At 41.3% G+C, this 18,980-nt stretch overlaps 1 non-coding gene across 1 annotated transcript; it reads left to right on the plus strand.

Moving 5' to 3' along the window:
* Nucleotides 1-1,806: 1,806 nt before the first annotated feature.
* On the plus strand, nt 1,807-1,909 carry LOC114672469 (U6 spliceosomal RNA). Its single transcript, XR_003722885.1, has one exon. It is a non-coding gene; the product is annotated as a U6 spliceosomal RNA (small nuclear RNA).
* Nucleotides 1,910-18,980: the final 17,071 nt, after the last annotated feature.

The following is an 18,980-nucleotide window of genomic DNA, read 5'->3' on the forward strand; positions in this document are numbered from 1 at the left end:
GCAACCCAAATTCATGGTACTTGTTCACAAATCAATACCTTCTAAAAGTTAGAGCCCAGCAGCATACTCTTCTTTGCACTTTTTTCTGTTCACCTGCTTCCCTCCCTCTCACTGTCTTTCACCCTTTTGTCCTCCCTTCCTCTCTTTCTCTCTTCCCTTTTCTTTCCTTGATACCTGTAAGAGTTTGTCTCTTTCTCCATGGGTATTTACACCTGAGGAGTTATATGTCCAAGCCCTTTGTCTTGACAGGGGTATAGGCATGAAGAAATGGCCACATGATCAGGGAGTAGAGATTGAGAAGGAAGAAAGTCTGACATCCTTAAAACATTGTGGTCCACAATTCTTTTCATGTTACTCTGCTTCCTGGAGATGTAAGGCATTGGATAGTATCAATGGATGAAAAGACAATATCAGAGCTGAAATCATCCTTTCTACTTTGATGATGACTTTTTACTTTCAGGATTTCCTTCCTACTGGATGTTTCTGGGAAGTTCTCATTTGCAGGGTTGGCTTAGTTGGCCCTGGATTTGTCTGGACAGTTTGGCCTGCTTGGCTTTTGTGTCTCTTCCTACTCCCTTCTCAGAATTGATGCTACTTTTCAGCAACCCTTGCAAATGCTTTTTCTAAAAATGTTCTCAGCAAAACAAGAATCCTAATAATTATTCCTTCTGAAGCAGATGGCCTAGTGCCACCTGCTCCCCCTCTCTTCTTTTTTTCCAAAATAAATTTTCCTCTTGACCAAACTCTCTTGATTTTGCACTGGCATTTTATAGCATTGTACAAATTATGCAACACTTAAATCACACCTAATTACCATCTCTGCCAGCAGGGATTGCTACCCAGAATGGAAATGGGAGAGACCCAAAAGAAACCAGAGGAGAATTAGTCATTTGAAAGGAGAATCAAGTAATTGCAGTTGACCATTTTCTGTTAGGAAAGTCTAGGAACTCAGACTATCAGTTCTTAACCCACCCACAGCCTAGTGAGTAATTTATAAAGCCTTCTTCTGACTGGGTTGTTGCAGTAATAATACTGTGTGCCTCTATCTGACAGAAACAGCTCTCTAGTTCTTTGAAAGGATTCATAGAAATTGAGAATGGTTATGCCTATGGAGGAGGCTTGGGCAAGGAAGGCCACAGCAAAGATCTTGCAAAGCCATCTCTTCCAATGGAGGGAGTTGATGATTTGATTGCAGAGACTGTCCTAATGATCTGGGTTTTTGTATTCCTTTTTTTAAACAATTTCCAACTTGTGTTTATTCCCCAATAATTCAGAGCCAATTTTTTCCCCCTTTAATTTGCAGAAAGCTCAAGAGATGTAAAATAATTTTAAATATTGATTCTAGTCAGCTATGATTAGATGTTAAGTCTTGTAGAGCAAATTTTAAATCATCTGAAATATAACCTGTGCATCCCCAGTTCTAGCAACCCAAAGCCCATAATGAAGCATTGGTGAGTACACTCACAAATTTCTCAAAATTCCTGGTGTACCAGTGGCACCCTTGTTGTTTCCATGCTGACATAAATGTCATTTAAATGGGATTTAGGGGCTGTTTAAAAATTAAATGCACCTACTTAATATACCATTTAGTAATACTATATTCAGATCCTATGTCTTCACCTATGTTGTCTCCTCTCTCTGGATTGTTTTTTTCCTTTACCTTTAGAAGCTTTTTCTAATTCACCATCAACCCCCCTCCCCACAACTTATAGTAAACTTCTCCCATACCTGGGCTACTCATGTTTCTTTAACACTGTTGCACTTCAGTTTACTTGGCCTGTCCACATCAGACCGTGAGTTCTTTGCTTGCTTTGTTAGCACATACACTAAAATTGGAATGCTACAGAGAAGATTACCACGGCCTCTGTGCAAGGATGCCACACAAATTTGTGAAGCATTTCATATTTTTTTTTAAAAAGAAGGGGAGTCCAATGGAAGAGAATAGACAACTCTAAAATAAGGCAACACACCTACAACCGTTTGATCTTTGACAAATCTGACAGAAACAAGCAGCAAAGAAAGAATTCCCTATTCAACAAATGGTGCTGGGAGAACTGGCGAGCCATATGCAGAAAATTGAAACTGGACCCCTTCCTTACACCATATACAAAAATCAACTCAAGATGGATTAAAGACTTAAATGTAAAATCCAAAACTATAAATACCCTAGAAGAAAATCTAGGCAATACCATAAAGAATATAGGCATAGGCAAAGATTTCATGACAAAGATGCCAAAGGCAATTGCAACAAAAGCAAACATTGACAAATTGGATGAATTAAATAAAGCTTCTGCACGGCAAAAGAAACTATCATCAGAGTGAATAGATAACCCACAGAATAGGAGAAAATTTTTGCAATCTATCCATCTGACAAAGGTCTAATATCCAGTATCTACAAGAAACTTAAACAAATATCCCCCCCCCAAAAAAAAACAACCCCAGTAAAAAGTGGGCAAATGGGGCCAGGTGCAGTGGCTCATGCCTGCAATCTCAGCACTTTGGAAGGCCGGGCAGGTGGGTCATCTGAGGTCAGGAGTTCAAGACCAGCCTGGCTAACATGATGAAACCCTGTTTCTACTAAACATACAAAAAATTAGCCGGGCACATGCCTGTAATCCCAGCTACTTGGGAGGCTGAGGGAGGAGAATCACTTGAACCTGGGAGCAGAGGTTGCAGTGAGCCAAGACTGCGCCATTGCACTCTGGCTTGGGCAACAAGAGCAAAACTCCTTTTCAAAAAATAAAAAGTGGACAAAGGACATGAACAGGCACTTCTCAAAAGAAGACATACATGTGGCCAAGAAACATATGAAAAAAACCTCAACATCACTGATCATAAGAGAAATGCAAATCAAAACCACAATGAGATGGCATCTCACACCAGTCAGAGTGGCTATTATTAAAAAGTAAAAAAAGCAACAGATGCTGGCAAGGTTGTGGAGAAAAAGGAACATTTTTACACTGGTATGTAAGTTAGTTCAACCATTGTGGAAGACAGTGTGGTGATTTTTCAAAGACCTAGAGGCAGAAATACCATTTGACTCAGCAATCCCATTACTGGGTATAGACCCACAGGAATAGAAATCATTCTGTTATAAAGATACATGTACAGGTATGTTCATTGCAGCACTATTCACAATATTGAAGACATAAAATCAATGTAAATGCCCATCAGTGATAGACTGGATAAGGAAAATATGGTACATATACACCATGGAATACTATGCAGCCATAAAAAGAAATGAGATCATGTCTTTTGCAGGGATGTGAGTGGAGCTGGAAGCCATTATCCTCAGCAAACTAATGCAGGAGCAGAAAACCAAATACCATATATTCTCACTTATAAATTGGATCTGAATGATGAGAACACGTGGACATGTGGGAACAACACACACTGGGGCCTATTGGAGAGTCAGGGATGGGGGAAGGGAGAGCATCAGGAAGAATAGCTAACAGATGCTGGGCTTAATACCTAGGTGATGGGATGATCTGTACAGCAAACCACCATGGCACACGTTTACCTATGTAACAAACCTGCACATCCTGCACATGTACCCCTGAACTTAAAATAAAAGTTGGAAATTTGAAAAAGTGAAACTTACAGAAAAATGAAGGTGAGTCCCCTGCCATCAGTGGCTGTGTGTTTTTGTTTTAGTGATCACTACATCCTCAGTGCCCATGACAATGCTGGGCACACAGTAGGTACCAAGTAGATGCCACTGAGTTGAGGAGAATAGCAGTGTTGCTCCTTAACTCACCCATGCTACCTTTCATTGCTTTCTTGGAGAAAAGTATTACCTTGCAACAATATTGCCCTGTTAGGATTTGTGCTTTTAGGTACAAGGTGTTGCTATCTTTAGGGCCACCATGACCACCTGGGCTGGAATGCAAAAACAATCTCTTGAAGATGTTAAATGGATCTGACATAGAAACTGACATCCATTTTCTTATACCTGGGTAAAGGGATTGAGCACATTACCATTATGCTTCAATAAAGCATTCTTTGTTCCCCTTTTGAAAGAATAAAAGTGGTTGTTGAAATATGTGTGAAATGCAGCAAAAAGTAAAATGTTATAAAAAGTTAAAAAATGAAATGGTTAAAATTGTCACTGAAAAAACATCAAAATCCAGTCTTAAAAATTATAATTATTTTATATTTTGTAATATTTGATACATAAAATATGTAACACATTTGCTATAAAACGTAGTAATAAACACCATAAACCCAACACTCAGCTTATAAAACTAGAACATTAAAAATACAGTTTCATATTGGGAGGCCGAGGCGAGTGGATCACGAGGTCAGGAAATCGAGATCATTCTGGCTAACACGGTGAAACCCCATCTCTACTAAAAATACAAAAACAAAAAATTAGCCAGGCGTGGTGGCGGGCGCCTGTAGTCCCAGCTACTCGGGAGGCTGAGGCTGGAGAATGGTGTGAACCCGGGAGGTGGAGCTTGCAGTAAGCCGAAATCTTGCCACGGCACTCCAGCCTGGGTGACAGAGTGAGACTCCATCTCAAAAACATAAAACCTAAACAAAACACATATCTATATGTGTGTATGTGTATATATATATGTATGTGTGTATATATGTGTGTGTGTGTGTATATATATATAGTTTAATCTATGTTCTTTTTCTTCACCCCAAGCCTCCATCTCTACCTTGAAGTAACTGTTCTTTTGAATTTTGGGTTTATCACTGCCATTCATTTGGATTTTAAACAATAGGGAGATCCAGCTTAATTGTCACTTGCTGCTCATTGATAGGGTTTTGATATGAGTCTGCAAGCAATTGATTTATTATGGTCTCTGTGCAGTGAAACCTCTCTGCTAATGTTAATCTGTATTTGCAGCCACTCTTCAGTGCTAGCATCACTGCCTGGCTCCACCTCAGATCATCAGGCATTAGATTCACATAAGGAACCCACAACCTAGACCCCTCACATGCACAGTTGACAATAGGGCTCACACTCCTATGAGAATCTAATGCTACCACTGATGTGACAGTAGGTGGAGCTTAGGCGGTAATGCAAGCAATGGAGAGCAGCTGTAAATACAGATGAAGCTTCTTCGCTCGCCCACTCACTGCTCACCTTCTTCTGTGCAGCCTGGCTCCTATCAGGCTACAGACCAGTACTGGTCCATGGCCCAGGGGTTAAGGACCCCTGGCCTAAAGAATGGGAAAAAATATTTGCAGACTATTTTACACACACAGACACACACACACACACACACACACACTTAAAATCTGGGCGTTGGAAGACAGTCAAGAAACTCAGGCAATGACTAATGAAGCATTCTTACTTACATCTTCAAGCAAAGAGATGTAAAATTTCAGTAAGAGAAAATATTATGCTGATGGTTGAATAGGATTTGTCAAGAAGATTCTGATATATCACATACACATCATGGAATACTACTCAGCCATAAAAACGAACAAAATTTCTTTTGCAGCAACAGAGATGGAACTGGAGGCCATTATCCTCAGTGAAATAACTCAAAACCGGGAAGTCAAATACCACATGTTCACACTTAAAAGTGGGAGTTAAACAATGGGTACCCATGGATATACAGAATAGAATAATAGCCATTGGAGACTACAAAAGGTGGGAGGATGGGAGAGGGAGGAAGGTTGAAAAGTTACCTGTTGGATATAATGTTCACTATTCAGGTGACGGGTACACTCAAAGCTCAGACTTCACCATGATGCAATATATGCATGTAAGAAACCTGCATTTGTACCCCTAAATAAATAAATAAAAATAAAAATTTAAAAAGTCTGTTGATGTAAGTGATGGCACTCCACTTCTGAGATGGAAGTGAGGGATTCCATTGACACTGGTGTAGTGCCTGTAAAGCTGAACGCCTGGCACCCTCAAATTACAAACACCCAGTACATCAAAGTGAAAATGTCGCTAGGGCTTATACATTCCTCCTTGTCGTGTTTTTGTAGCAGAGCTAGGGTCCGCTCCGACAAACAAGCTGATTAGCTATAGGCAAGACTAAATAGACTAGGAAAAGAAGACTTTTGTCTTCCCAGGATTAGTTTAAGCCTTTCTCTGTAGTCTTTAGTGAAAATTAAAAAAAAAAAAACAAAACAAAAAACAAACAAACAAACATAAAACAAAGGGAGAAATTCATCACCTGTCCGTTCAGCCTATACGAAGGGGCTTAGAAGTGGATGCATATTCATTCACTGAAGCAGAAGCCTTAAGTGCTCAGGGACTTAAGTTGAAAGAGTAAGCTGGCTGAGGCTTCTGGAAGGTGGATGGATATTTGCTTCCCAATTTGTGGCTAATAGGTTTTGGCTAGACTCACTATGGGTTCATGGGTAGCCTCAGTTACGGTTCATTGGGGGCACCTTCAACAGTACAGTGGATGTAGATATAGCAAATCTCCACCCTGGCTGGGCTAGTAATTAGCTAGGGTGCCTGGTGGCTCAACTGATAATAAAAGTCACCAATATTTATTAAGCATTTTCTTTGTGTCAGGGGCTGTTCTAAGCCCTTCAAGTGTGGAACTAATTTCCTTGTCACTGCAATCCTATGTCATAGGACTTAGGCACTATTATAATCATCCTCATTTTGCATCTGAGAAACCGTGGCCCAGAGAGGACAAGTCACTTGCCTAAGGTCTCACAGCTTGTATCTGGACATGTAGTATTGGGGTCTAGGCCATCTGTCTAGAGCTTGCTCATGTCACAACAGTGCTGGTCTGGTTTCCCAGCAGGGTCGGAGAGGTTTAGAGAAAGTATGTGTATTCCCAGCTTGTTCTTCTGAATGGTTTCATGGACTGAATTGTTTGAACAAATTTATATGTTGAAGTCCTAACCTCCAGATTATCAGAATGTGACAGTATTTGGAGATAGAGTTTTTAAATAGGTAATTACATTGAAATGAGGTCACGAGGCAGGTCCTAATGAGTCCTGTCAGCAAATTCAACTATAAGGGCAGGCACCAACCTTACCCTGGTGTCCTTATAAGAAGAAGAAATTTGGACATGGACATGTACAGAGGAAAGACTCTGTGAGGACACAGCAAGTAGGTGTCCATCTACAAGACAAGGAGAGAGGCTTCCAGAGAAATCTACCCTGCCAACAACGAGAGCTTGGTCTCAGCCTCCAGAACTGTGAGAAAATAAATTTCTGTTGTTTAAACTACTCGGTCTGGGCCAGGAGCAGTGGCTTATGCCTGTATTTCCAGCACTTTGGGAGGCTGAGGCAGGCGGATCACCTGAGGTTGGGAGTTCAAGACCAGCCTAACCAACATGGAGAAACCCCATCTCTACTAAAAATACAAAATTAGCTGGGCGTGGTTGTGCATGCCTCTAATCCCAGCTACTCGGGAGGCTGAGGCAAGAGAATCACTTGAACCCGGGAGGTGGAGGTTGTAGTGAGCCAAGATCATGCCATTGCACTCCAGCCTGAGCAACAAGAGCAAAACTCCGTCTCAAAAACAAAACAAAACACAAAACAAAATAACTCCTCAGTCTGTGGTACTCTTACGGCAGCCCTAGCACTAACAGATAGTCAGAGGTGTTCACTGTTGTGTCCACTTCTGTTTTTCTAGGTGGTATTGCTGATGAGCTGGGCATCTCCGGCCATCTGGTCTGGGCTGAGGGGCCAGGCATTTTGCCCTTTGTTGGGTGGCCATGGTCAACAGAGCCCTCTCCCCTTCTGGGCTGCAGCCCACTGACCTCTGGCTGTGACTGGATTTATAGATCCTTATTAAATTATTATCAAATGCAGCATATTAACTATAGTAAGCTCTCTGAGAAAGACATTTTGCTGAAGACTTTTGGGTCATTCTTTTGTAACTTATGGCTCCTTAGAGATGGAAATAAAAGATGTGAACAGGCACCTCTTGAAGGCTGAAGGCTGGGAGATCACATAGGTGGCTAAGATTCACATTTAAGTCCCTCTTCACCTTCACTCCTCGACACAGGGCAGCCCAAAGAGAAAACTCTTGGATCCTCTTGATAGAGGCTGTATCCTAAACACTGAAGATTTCCTTTCCCCAAGCTCATTAATATACGGAAGATTAGAAAATCCAATTAAAACAAGATCCCAAATGGCATTATCTTAATGTGTCTGAGCTTGATATCAGGTAGGCCTGAGGAGATGGGCTTTAAATTCTATTCTGTTTGCATTCTTATGTGAACATTGCTACTTTATTTCACAGACCAAAATTTCTTTTATAGATTTCCAGCATGGAAAACAGTGGACTGTGAAAATGGAGGCAATTTCTAGTTTACCTTCTCTTCACTTTGGCCGTAAAGGAGAAAATGTACACACACACACACACACACACACACACACACACACACACACACACAGAGAGAGAGAGAGAGAGAGAGAGAGAGAGAGAGAGAGAGAATTGATATCCATGTAAATATCTCTTTAAAACCACACAGATTTCAAAACTCAACCCTCATCCTTGGTTCTGATTCTGGAGCAGAATTGTTTGTTTGGCTTCATCACCTAAAAGTTAGTTTGGGAGTGTTTATGCCATGTGCTTAGCTCATGCTGCAGGGTGACACATCCTGGAGGCAATCAGATAAGTATCCAAAGCCTCCAATGTGCTGTGCAGAGGAAGATATCGAAGAAGCAGGAGGTAAGGTTGGTTCCTGCCCTTACAGTTGAGTTTGCTGACAGGATTCACTGATTGGACATAATGAGAGAGCTGCAGGATGCTACCTGTGTGATCCTAACTGCAACTGAAAGGGCAATGCAGCCAAGAGGGCTGGCAGGGCTGGCAGATGACACCTCTCGAAGAGTCTGCTGCTTGCAGCCACCCCTTGTTCCTAGGAACCACCACCCTCCCTCCACAAGGTCACAAGCTGACCCCACAGGTGTACCTTGGAAGTCGTGTGCTGACCCTAGCAGTGTCAAAGAGGAATGCCTGAGCAAAATTGAGCCAGTTGGCTTTTTTCCAGCGAGTCTGTGGAACTGATCCTGAGGCTGTGGACTCAGGAGGTGTGGGTGCTATCTTCTACCATGGAGTAGAGGAACAGAGAGAGCCAATTTATGGAGACACAGGGGAATGAAGCTGGTGTTCAGGAAGAAGCTGCCCATGGCTATTCTCGTCCTGTACTTGAGTTCTGTGAGAGATGACCCTTTATCTTCTTAATAAAGTCATTTTGACATATGCTGCAGTATTTGGTTTCTGTAACCTGCAAATCAAGATTTCTAACTAAGGCAACTGGCTCATCTGACAAGAAGGTCCATTAGGACTGGGAGAGGGGTCTATGGGGAATGCTATCAAATGAAAACCCGGTATTTTAGGGCAAGAGAGAATTGTCTAGGCTTCCCTGGTGAGAAGGGATCCAGAGTCTAGAGAGTTTTCTAACTGGGTTTGTAAGGAAGGACTGATCTTTTGTGTGACTGGCTTATGGGAAATATTAACAATTATTCTTGGCTTTTGTCTGTCTTAGCACAACAACCACTGACATTGTCTGTGAACTTTAGGTAGAAATATTACTTTTATAAGCTCCAAGACACCTTCTTTAGTTTATTCTGTGGAACCACATACAGAAATTGTCATTTTTCCCCTTGTCACAACTGGAAAAACAGAACATTGAAAATATACAGAAAAATCCAAAGAAGAAAAAATAACTGAAATTCTACTATATGGAGACAGCCAGTTTAAATATTTTCTTACTATTAAAAAGCTTTTAGCCTGTAGCTGTCTGTTTAGGTAGCTCTGTGTATCTAAATGTCTAACTAGCTAGACATCTACCTATCTAGCTATCTAGTCAACTCTTTTTATATTATATGTTTTCTTAATAAAAATGCAGTCATATGGTACTTGCTGTTTGGTGATCTAACCTTTCTCCCTTTGCAACATATCATTAACATTTTTTTATATCATAAAGATATTCGACTACAGCATCATTTTAATGAACATATTGTGTTTCTTTATAAGAATATACTATTAGCTATTTCTCTAGTCTCAAATATAAATAATATTAATTAGACATCTTTATCAGAGAATCATCATACATCGTGATTTCTAAAGAAAACAATATGCTTAAAAAACTACGTGAGACAATGGTAAACTAAAAAAGCCAAGGATGTTTGCCACATTACCTCTCAAAATGGTTATACTGTTTACCTTTTCCATCAAGTTTATGAAAGTACCTATTTCCCCAAACCCTTGCAAACATCTTGTATAGACTTTTGTGCAAACAAACCCATTTCTACCATTTACTGTAATAGCTGTTAATTTGTCCAAATTTCTTAGCTTCTCTTAGCATTTCTTAGTCTGCTAAGTAAAGAAAAAATAAATCCTCTCTAGGATTATTGTAAGGGTCAAAGAAGATAATTTATTCACAACATTTAGCACTGTACCTGGCACATACAAAACATCCAATAATTGTTTAGTCATCTAGAGGAGCTAGAAGAGTGAGTGGCCAAGAACATGGTTTTGGAGTCCAAGTATCTGAATTAAAATTGTGTCTTCAGCACTGACTAGTTGCGTGACCCTGGTAGGTCAGTTAACCTCTCTGTACCTCATTCCCTGTAAAATTTAGAGAACAGTGATGGTAACTTCCTCACAGGCTTATTGGGAAGATTAATGAATGAATTCATGTCAAGTTCTTAGAAGAGAATCTGGCTTGTTGCAAAGACTCAATAAAAATTAGCTATTGTTAGAAAATATATAATATTTTAAAATACACTTAATTTTTACATTATTTGATTACTAGTAAGTTTACATAATTTTAGAAATTATGTGTATTAGTTACTTGCATTTCTTTTTTTAAATTTTGATAATGATTTTTTATTTCAATAGTTTTTGGGGAACAGGTGCTATGTGGTTACATGGATAAGTTCTTTAATGGTGATTTCTGAGATTTTAGTATACCCATTACCCAAGCAGCATACACTGTACCCAATGAATAATTACAATTATCATTAGCTTATTGACTTAGATGCTTAGTGTCCCACCCAATACTCCATCCAACTTCTTTTTTTTTTCCCAAATGAATTTTTTTTTTTTTTAATTATACTTTAAGTTCTAGGGTACATGTGTGCAACGTGCAGGTTTGTTATATATGTGTACATATGCCATGTTTGTGTGCTGCACTCATTAACTCGTCATTTACATTAGGTATATCTCCTAATGCTATCCCTCCCCCCTCTTCCCACAATAGGCCCTGGTGTGTGATGTTCCCCTTCCTGTGTCCAAGTGATTTCATTGTTCAATTCCCACCTATGAGTGAGAACATGTGGTGTTTGGTTTTCTGTTCTTGCCATAGTTTGCTAAGAATGATGGTTTCCAGCTGCATCTATGTCCCTACAAAGGACACAAACTCATCCTTTTTTATGGCTGTATAACATTCCATGGTGTATGTGTGCCACATTTTCTTAATCCAGTCTGTCATTGATGGACATTTGGGTTGATTCCAAGTCTTTGCTATTGTGAATAGTGCCACAGAAAACATACCTGTGCATGTGTCTTTATAGCAGCATGTCTTATAATCCTTTGGGTATATCCCCAGTAATGGGATGCCTGGGTCAAATGGTATTTCTAGTTCTAGATTCTTGAGGAATTGCCACACTGTCTTCCACAAAGGTTGAACTAGTTTACAGTCCCACCAACAGTGTAAAACTGTTCCTGTTTCTCCACATCCTCTCCAGCACCTGTTGTTTCCTGACTTTTTAATGATCGCCATTCTAACTGGTGTGAGATGGTATCTCATTGTGGTTTTGATTTGCATTTCTCTGATGGCCAGTGACGATGAGCATTTTTTCAACGCCTATTCATGTTCATTGACCATTTTTAAATTGGCATGTTCATTTATTTTCTTTGAGATTTCTAAGAACACTTTATATATAATATACATAAGAACTGTTTTTGTCATATATGCTGCAAATATTTATCTTGATTTACTCTTTTTTCTTTTATTTTTCTTGCCTACTAAGAAATTGAAACATGGCATGACTCAATGGAAAAAGATTCAGAACTCCTGCATCTGCAGGGTTTCCCTCATGGAAATTACAACTTAGTAAAGAAAATGAGTCATATACAAACGGAAATATAACGAGTAATGAGAGGTAATGGAGTAAATACGAAATAAGTAGTATCAATAGTAATGGCGAGAGTTGTCTACTTTGCAAGAAGCTTGTTCCATTGTTGTGCAGTTCAGGTGAGCTATTTTTGTATCCTGGTGCTAGTGAATAATATTTAGCATTGAAGTGTCTGTTATGAAGTGATGTTTACCCTTGAAGCAGTGTGAAGTTTGGATTGGAAGATGATTTGAAGCTATGAGACTATCCAGGAGAATGTTGCCGTAATCTGGAAATGAGGAGGTGAGGAGCTTGATTAGGATATGACCTCATAACCTTAATGGCAAGTGAATCTTGAAAATGTGGTTCCCCGTCTTCTAGTCCTTTGACACTGGTAGAGAGCATACTCCCTGTCTTGAGGAGACCTCTTTCAACTGTTGTCCTGATAATCCTGTACTTACTATTTACCTAGAATTGGTCCCACTCTTCACGCATCTGTTTCTCCCCTGGAGTGTGAACTCCTTGGGAGTGGAAGTTTCCCCATTTCTCTTTGTCTCATCAGCACCAAACAGAAAGCCTGCTTCATAGCGTTCAGTAATGACTCCTGAATACACAGATGGCCCTGCCAGAATCGCTGATTTAGCATGGGGAGATCACATTGTTTATGAACATAGCGCAAGAAGCCAGAGGAAGGAAAGACATCAGGATAGATCGGAGATAGATGAAATAGATGGGAGACAGGCAAGATGGGAATTAGAGGAGGAGAAGGGATGTAGAAGGGAGACATGGGAGATGGTGGGGAGAGTGGGAGATAGAGGGAGAGATATGAGATACACGGGGGATGTGGGAGATAGATGGGGAGGTGGGAGATAGAGGGGTAGGTGGGAGATAGAGAGGTAGGTGGGAGATAGAGGGGAGAGGCGGGAAACAGAAGGGGAGGTGGGAGATAGGGGTAGAGATAGGAGATGGGGGAGAGATGGAAGATGGGGTAGAGATAGGAGATAGAAGGGAGAAATGGGAGATGCGGGGAGGTGAGAGATAGGGTTAGAAATATGAGATAGAAGGGGAGGTGGGAGATAGAGGGGGATGTGGGAGATAGGGGTAGAGATAGGAGATAGAGGGGAAGATGGGAGGTGGGGGGAGATGGGAGAGGGGGAGGTCGCAGATAGAGGGGAGAGGAGATGGCACTGGGCATAAGAATGAGATGCTGGAGGGGATAAGAGTGAATGGGATCAAGAACAGGTAGAAGTATTAGTCTTGACAGAAAAACAGGACACTTCTCAGATATGACAGGGAAAGAAGTTCTGGAGATATTTTAAAGAGAGCTAGGAAAGCTGAGGGAATTTGCAATAATTGTGTAATCTTCACAGTGAAAGTAAAATTACCTATGGAAAGTGAGGTGGCACATTTGGAATTAAGGCTAAGAAAACAGAGTGGCTGCTATGGGCAGTGCCATTCACAGACAGTGCCAAGGGAGCTGAATGAAAGAGTTCTAGCAAGAGGGAGGGCCCTGCTAGGATTAGTATTTGATCTTAGTAGTTTGTATTTGATCTTACGTTGAAAGGTGCTCAGGGTTATTTTATCATTCTATTTCCACATTTTAAGATACCTAGATTTTCTGGAGAAAGTCTTGGGAAATAGAGGGCATTGTTTAGCTGTGGAAGGATCACATTTGGGTGGCAAATGAGGTTCTAGGATGGCAATGAGTGCATTGTTAAAGTGAGATGTGGGAAAATGGTCCCTGAGAGGGGGTGATGGACTGGGAGGCTAACTCAGGTGGGGAAATGGAGATCACAAGAGGCTAGAGAGGTGGAGTAAAGGTCCAGGAATGGAGACACTGACAGTTTATAGACATGGTGTGATGCTTTGCGGCTGTTTGGATCCATGAAGACACCTATGGAATTCCTGTTACTCTGCAGTTTCCTGTGGCTGAGTAGAGACTGGGGTCACTAGCTTTGCAGAGAAACTCAGAGGCTAAGGAATGAAAAGCATTTTAAGAAGGGATGTTGGAAATCTTGGGTATGATGATAGAGGGCATCATAGAGAAAGGGCCGTGATGAAAACCAGAGGGAAGCTGTGGCCCGATGGCCTGCACTTCATCTGTTGAGGGAAAGTGATTAAAGATTAGCTCAGAATGAAGAATGGGCATGAGGAGAAATCACTTTCACTGCTCAAGGTTAGGAGGAACGTTGAGTCAGAAGATCAATGTGTCATTTAAGAGAGTTCTGAGGATGGGGTGTCAGAGCCAGTGTAACACAGACTCTGACGTCAGACTGATATGGTTTGAATTTGACTCCTCTAAATACAAACTGGAGATTCAGTCTTCTGAGCCTCACTTTGGGGATACTGGTTATTACCTATGCAACATCAAAAGGCTACAGTGAGAATTCTATGTGAAAATGTATATAAGTGCATAGTATGTAATAAATATTTAATAATGATGCTACTAGTAGTTTTCCCAAAGGTAAATTTATAACAGGATGATGGTTCTGAAGAGCTGAAGGCAGAAATCCATGGGTTGATATGAATGGGGTAGAGTGTGACCCATTTGGACACATTTGTGAGCATAGGCAGAGGAAATAGGAGGGAGGGGTACATGGTCTTTGTGGCAAGTTGTAGGGGCTAGGAGGCAGGAAAGGGTGACATGTTAGCAAAGGAAGGGCCAGCACATCCTGGCAGCTCTGGAAGACATTGGGGAGGGAGGTGGTGGGCACCAGGCTGGGTATAGATATAATCCATCTCTCAGAAATCTGTAAACACAACATGGTAGAAGGAGCAGGGGCCTGAGTCCATAAGACCAGGAATTGACTGAGGCCGCCTTCTTCCACCTAAATCAGCTAAGGGCTGTGTGCCTTGGGGAAGCCACAAGAGGAGGAATGTGAAAGTGGTCTGTAGCCTGTTAGGTGCTGTGCAGTGTTGGAATGGGGGCCAGTGGGGATAGCCCTGGGACTGTCAGACATGAATGCATTCACATAGAGAGCATTACACACTAACATGCGAATGAGTCTGATGATACTGGCTTAGACGTAATTTTTTAAAAAATAGGCTTAATTGTAAAAAATTAATGAAGTTAATTTTTTTAGAGCTGGTTTAGATTCACAGCAATATTGAGCTACAAATACAGAGATTTCCCATATACTTTTACATTCCCTACTCCACATGTGTACAGCCTCCCCCATTACCAGTATCCCCTACCACATTTGTTATAATCAGTGAACCTCCATTGACACATCATTATCACCCAGAATCCATCATTTACGTTAGGGCCCGGTATTGGCATTGTGCATTCTACAGGTTTTGATAAACGTACAATGGCAGGTGTCCACCATGATAGTATACAGAATAGTTTCACTTCTCTAACAATCCTCTGTGCTTCACCTCTTCATCCTTTCTCCCTACTAACCCTTGGCAAGTACTGATCTTTTCACTGTCTCCATAGTGTGGCCCTTTCTAGAATGTCACAGAGTTGGAATAATATTAATAATATGTAGCAGCCTTTTTTAGAATTTGCAGAGGACTTTCATAACTATAGCAACCCTATGAGGCAGGTCTTATTATCCTTATTCAATAGAGTAGGGTGCTGAGGCTCTGAGATTGGAAGTACTTGACTGGAGATCCCACAGCAGGTGAAGTATGAGAGCATGGCCTTGTCTTAGGTTATCAGATCCCCTTCCAGCAATCGTGGCCTTCCTTGGGGGGAAGAGGAGGAGGCTGTGGTGACTTACTGTTGTCCTGTTTTTGCAAAGCCTTTTTCTGTGGCCCTATATTTTTTCTTCTTTAAGGAGAAAATGTATTCTGAATACAAATTTTCTTCTGCTACTGTTTCAGTCAGAGATCTGATTTTCTATTTGCTCTAAAGCTCCGGTTGAAATACTGCTGTCTCCTTTTCTGTCAAATCAATCCTGAAAGACACTCCTGCCTCATTGTTTGCTCATGCCTACCCCTGGCCAGTCACTCTCTGTTTCTCCCCATGTCATCTCTGTCAGTGATGGATTCTCATTTCAGCCACGGCACCTTCCTGGGAAAGTGATGTTCTTTGTCCTGTCATTGCTTACGTTTCCTTCTGAATAGCCAGCTCTCAACCCCCAGCGTTCTCATTTTAGATGTGTTATCTTGTGATTCGTTATGTTTAGCCAGGCTGTTTCATAAATGAATTCTACAGAGGGACAGACAGATTCTATAAAATCCTCGGTTCTGTTTTGTAACCACGTGTGGCTGACAGTGAGGGTCACGGAGGTAGCACACTCTGAGCTGGGGTTCGGGGCAGAGATCATCCGTGTAGCAAGGCTTCCTGTATGCAAGAGGGTAGTGAGCATGGACTTAGGAGCTGAGCTACTTTTTTGCTCCATTAGCCCTGGGTGGTTAAGGGTCTGGGTCAGCCTTCAGCAAAAAAGAGAGTGGAGGTTTATCTTCCACCCCTGCTGTCTTTCTCTAAGGCTGCCCTCCTGCTTCAAAGGCAAATGGCTGCTCAGTGTCCTCCGGAAGGCTTGACCAGACCACTGATGGTCACAGACTTGGCAGAGGCTCCTGTGCCCTTTACATTGCACAGATACAATGGTGGCAGTGGCAAACACTGGGTGTTTAAGTGGTTTCCTGTGTGGACAAATGACCAGAGTTCAAGGGAGCTTCCTTGATGCACTGGTTCTGCAGAAAACCCTGGGATCTTTGCACAACCCCAAGGGATAAGCTCTCCACACCACCTGTAACAACTGAGATGGAATTTTCTGCCACTATGTTAAAGGGTACCTCTGCATTGGATTTAAGCTGATTTAAAGTATATGCAGAAATATGGCACTAATATATATCTCAGTTTATAGACTGAAATTCAAGCCTGCTACATCTTAAACCTGAATACAAAACCCTCCAGGGTCTTGGTCAGTCTCATCCCTAGACACACCCTGTTCCTTCTTTACTTTTCAGCATGGCCAAGCAGCTTGCAGTTCCAAGCAGAACTTCTTTTCTACCTTGGTACCTTTGCTTGGGGTGCTGGAGAAGATGCTCCTAAAACAAAACCACTTCTATATAGGTTATGGTGTTTCAAACTGTGTGATGTCGCTGCTCTGAGTGTTGATAACTCAACCAGGAGGAATCAAGTGACACAGACACCGCTGACCAGCATCCTTGAGGTAGCCTGGCATGAGAGCTCTCTGCTCAGCAGGGCTTCTCTATACGGGATGGACCTTGCCAGTGGATTCCCTCTCTTGGTGAATTCAAATGCAATGAACAGAATCAACAGACAGTAGGACGGAAGAAGCCAAGACATACCAGGAAAAGATGGTAGGCAGAAGCGCAGTGGCAATAAATACCATGAATAAACAGAAGTTAGAGGGAATGAGACCCAAAAACAAAGAAAGGATCTTTTACTGGAAACATGGAAATAGCAAAGCAGAGGAAAGAGAGAGGATGAGAGAGACAGACAGAGAGAGAGAGAGATGCTAATCAGCAGTGTGACAGATCACTAGAATCAGGGACAATATACCTACTTCTTGGAGAACCCAGGATAACTGAATGCTAAGAATTGTGTTGATTCCTGAATATCCCAAAGGAGATGTGACTATTCTGATATAGAGATGGCTTCTTGTCTCTTATTTCCTTGTGTATCTTTATATTAAATTCCTATTAACCGAACCAACTTTTTAGTCTTTCAATCTGGAAAAATCTCAGACAGTCCCCTCTGCTGAGATTGCTCTTCTGCCCCTTCTACCCACGGCTAATTTAGAATCTTACTTTAAAACTCAGTTCAGGTACCCCCTCCTCCTCATTTCTTCTTGTGTTTGTCTGCTTGGGCTGCTATAACAAAATACCATAAACTGGGTTGCTTATGAAAAAAACAGAAATTTATTTGTCATGGTTCTGGAGGCGGGGAAGTCCAAGATCAAGGTGCAAACAGATTCAATGTCTGATGGCAGCCCACTTTCTCACAGATGGCACCTTCTTGCGGTTGTCCTCACATGGTAGAAGGGGCAAGCTAGCTCTTTGGGGTCTTTTTGTGTATGGGCACTAACCCTTGAACAGTGCCTTCATGACCAAATCATCTCTCAAAGGCCCCACCTCCTAATGCTATAACTTGGGGGTTAGAATTCAACACATGAATTTGGGAGAGACACAAACATTCAGACCATAGCACTTCCCTTTTCTCTCTTCCCCTCAGTCTCCCATCCTCTGTGCTCCCTAAGCCTGTGAGTATATCCATCAGTGCACTTATCTCACTGTGTGTAATCATCTGTTTATCATCCCTGTTAGATGTCTGCCTATTGATGGCAGGGATTATATTTTGTTCATTTTTAAATCCAATCAGCACATGTTAAAACTTGAAATTGAACTCAGGTCTTGACTACTAGTCTCTTTCTACTGCTTTATTCTGTCTCTCAGTAGGTTTTTTCAGCAAGGTATTTTTTTTTTCCTAGTACCTTTAAACTCACACAAGTTTAGGTCTTGGCATTTTCTGAAACCTGTCTATTTTCAGAATAAGACACAATTATTTGTTATTCTTAGGTTTGCTTGCTAATTTTTTAGCTGAAAAATAAAATACTCAGTGATTTCTTTCTCACTGAAGAGTAGTAAGGCTGAAACATTTATGGTTAAACAAATCTTTAAGATCTATTCCCAGGTGCAAACCATGTCAAAATATACCAGACACATATGTGGCAAAAAAGGCCCAGAGATTTATAGCGGGCTATGAATGAATTGAAGAAACAAGATTCTGGAAGCTTGGCTATAGAAAAGCTAAAACATAGAAGGAGGAATGAGGAACCTACTGACAGGGAGGGGACTAGGGTGCAAAATTAAAGGATGCATCACTTTCTGGTTTCTGCGTGGAACTCGTGGGCAAAGACTCCGTAAATTTTGCACCCTAATCTGTGGATTGGTTGTTTTATAACCTAAAACAACTTTCTTTTTTTAAAAAAGCTTTTGTGACTAGGACATTTAAGAAATGGGATGGTGTCTGTTTTGTTCCCTGACCTGTCCCC

The sequence above is a fragment of the Macaca mulatta genome, chromosome 14, assembly GCF_049350105.2.
Source record: "Macaca mulatta isolate MMU2019108-1 chromosome 14, T2T-MMU8v2.0, whole genome shotgun sequence".
In the NCBI taxonomy this organism is placed as follows: Eukaryota; Metazoa; Chordata; class Mammalia; order Primates; family Cercopithecidae; genus Macaca; species Macaca mulatta.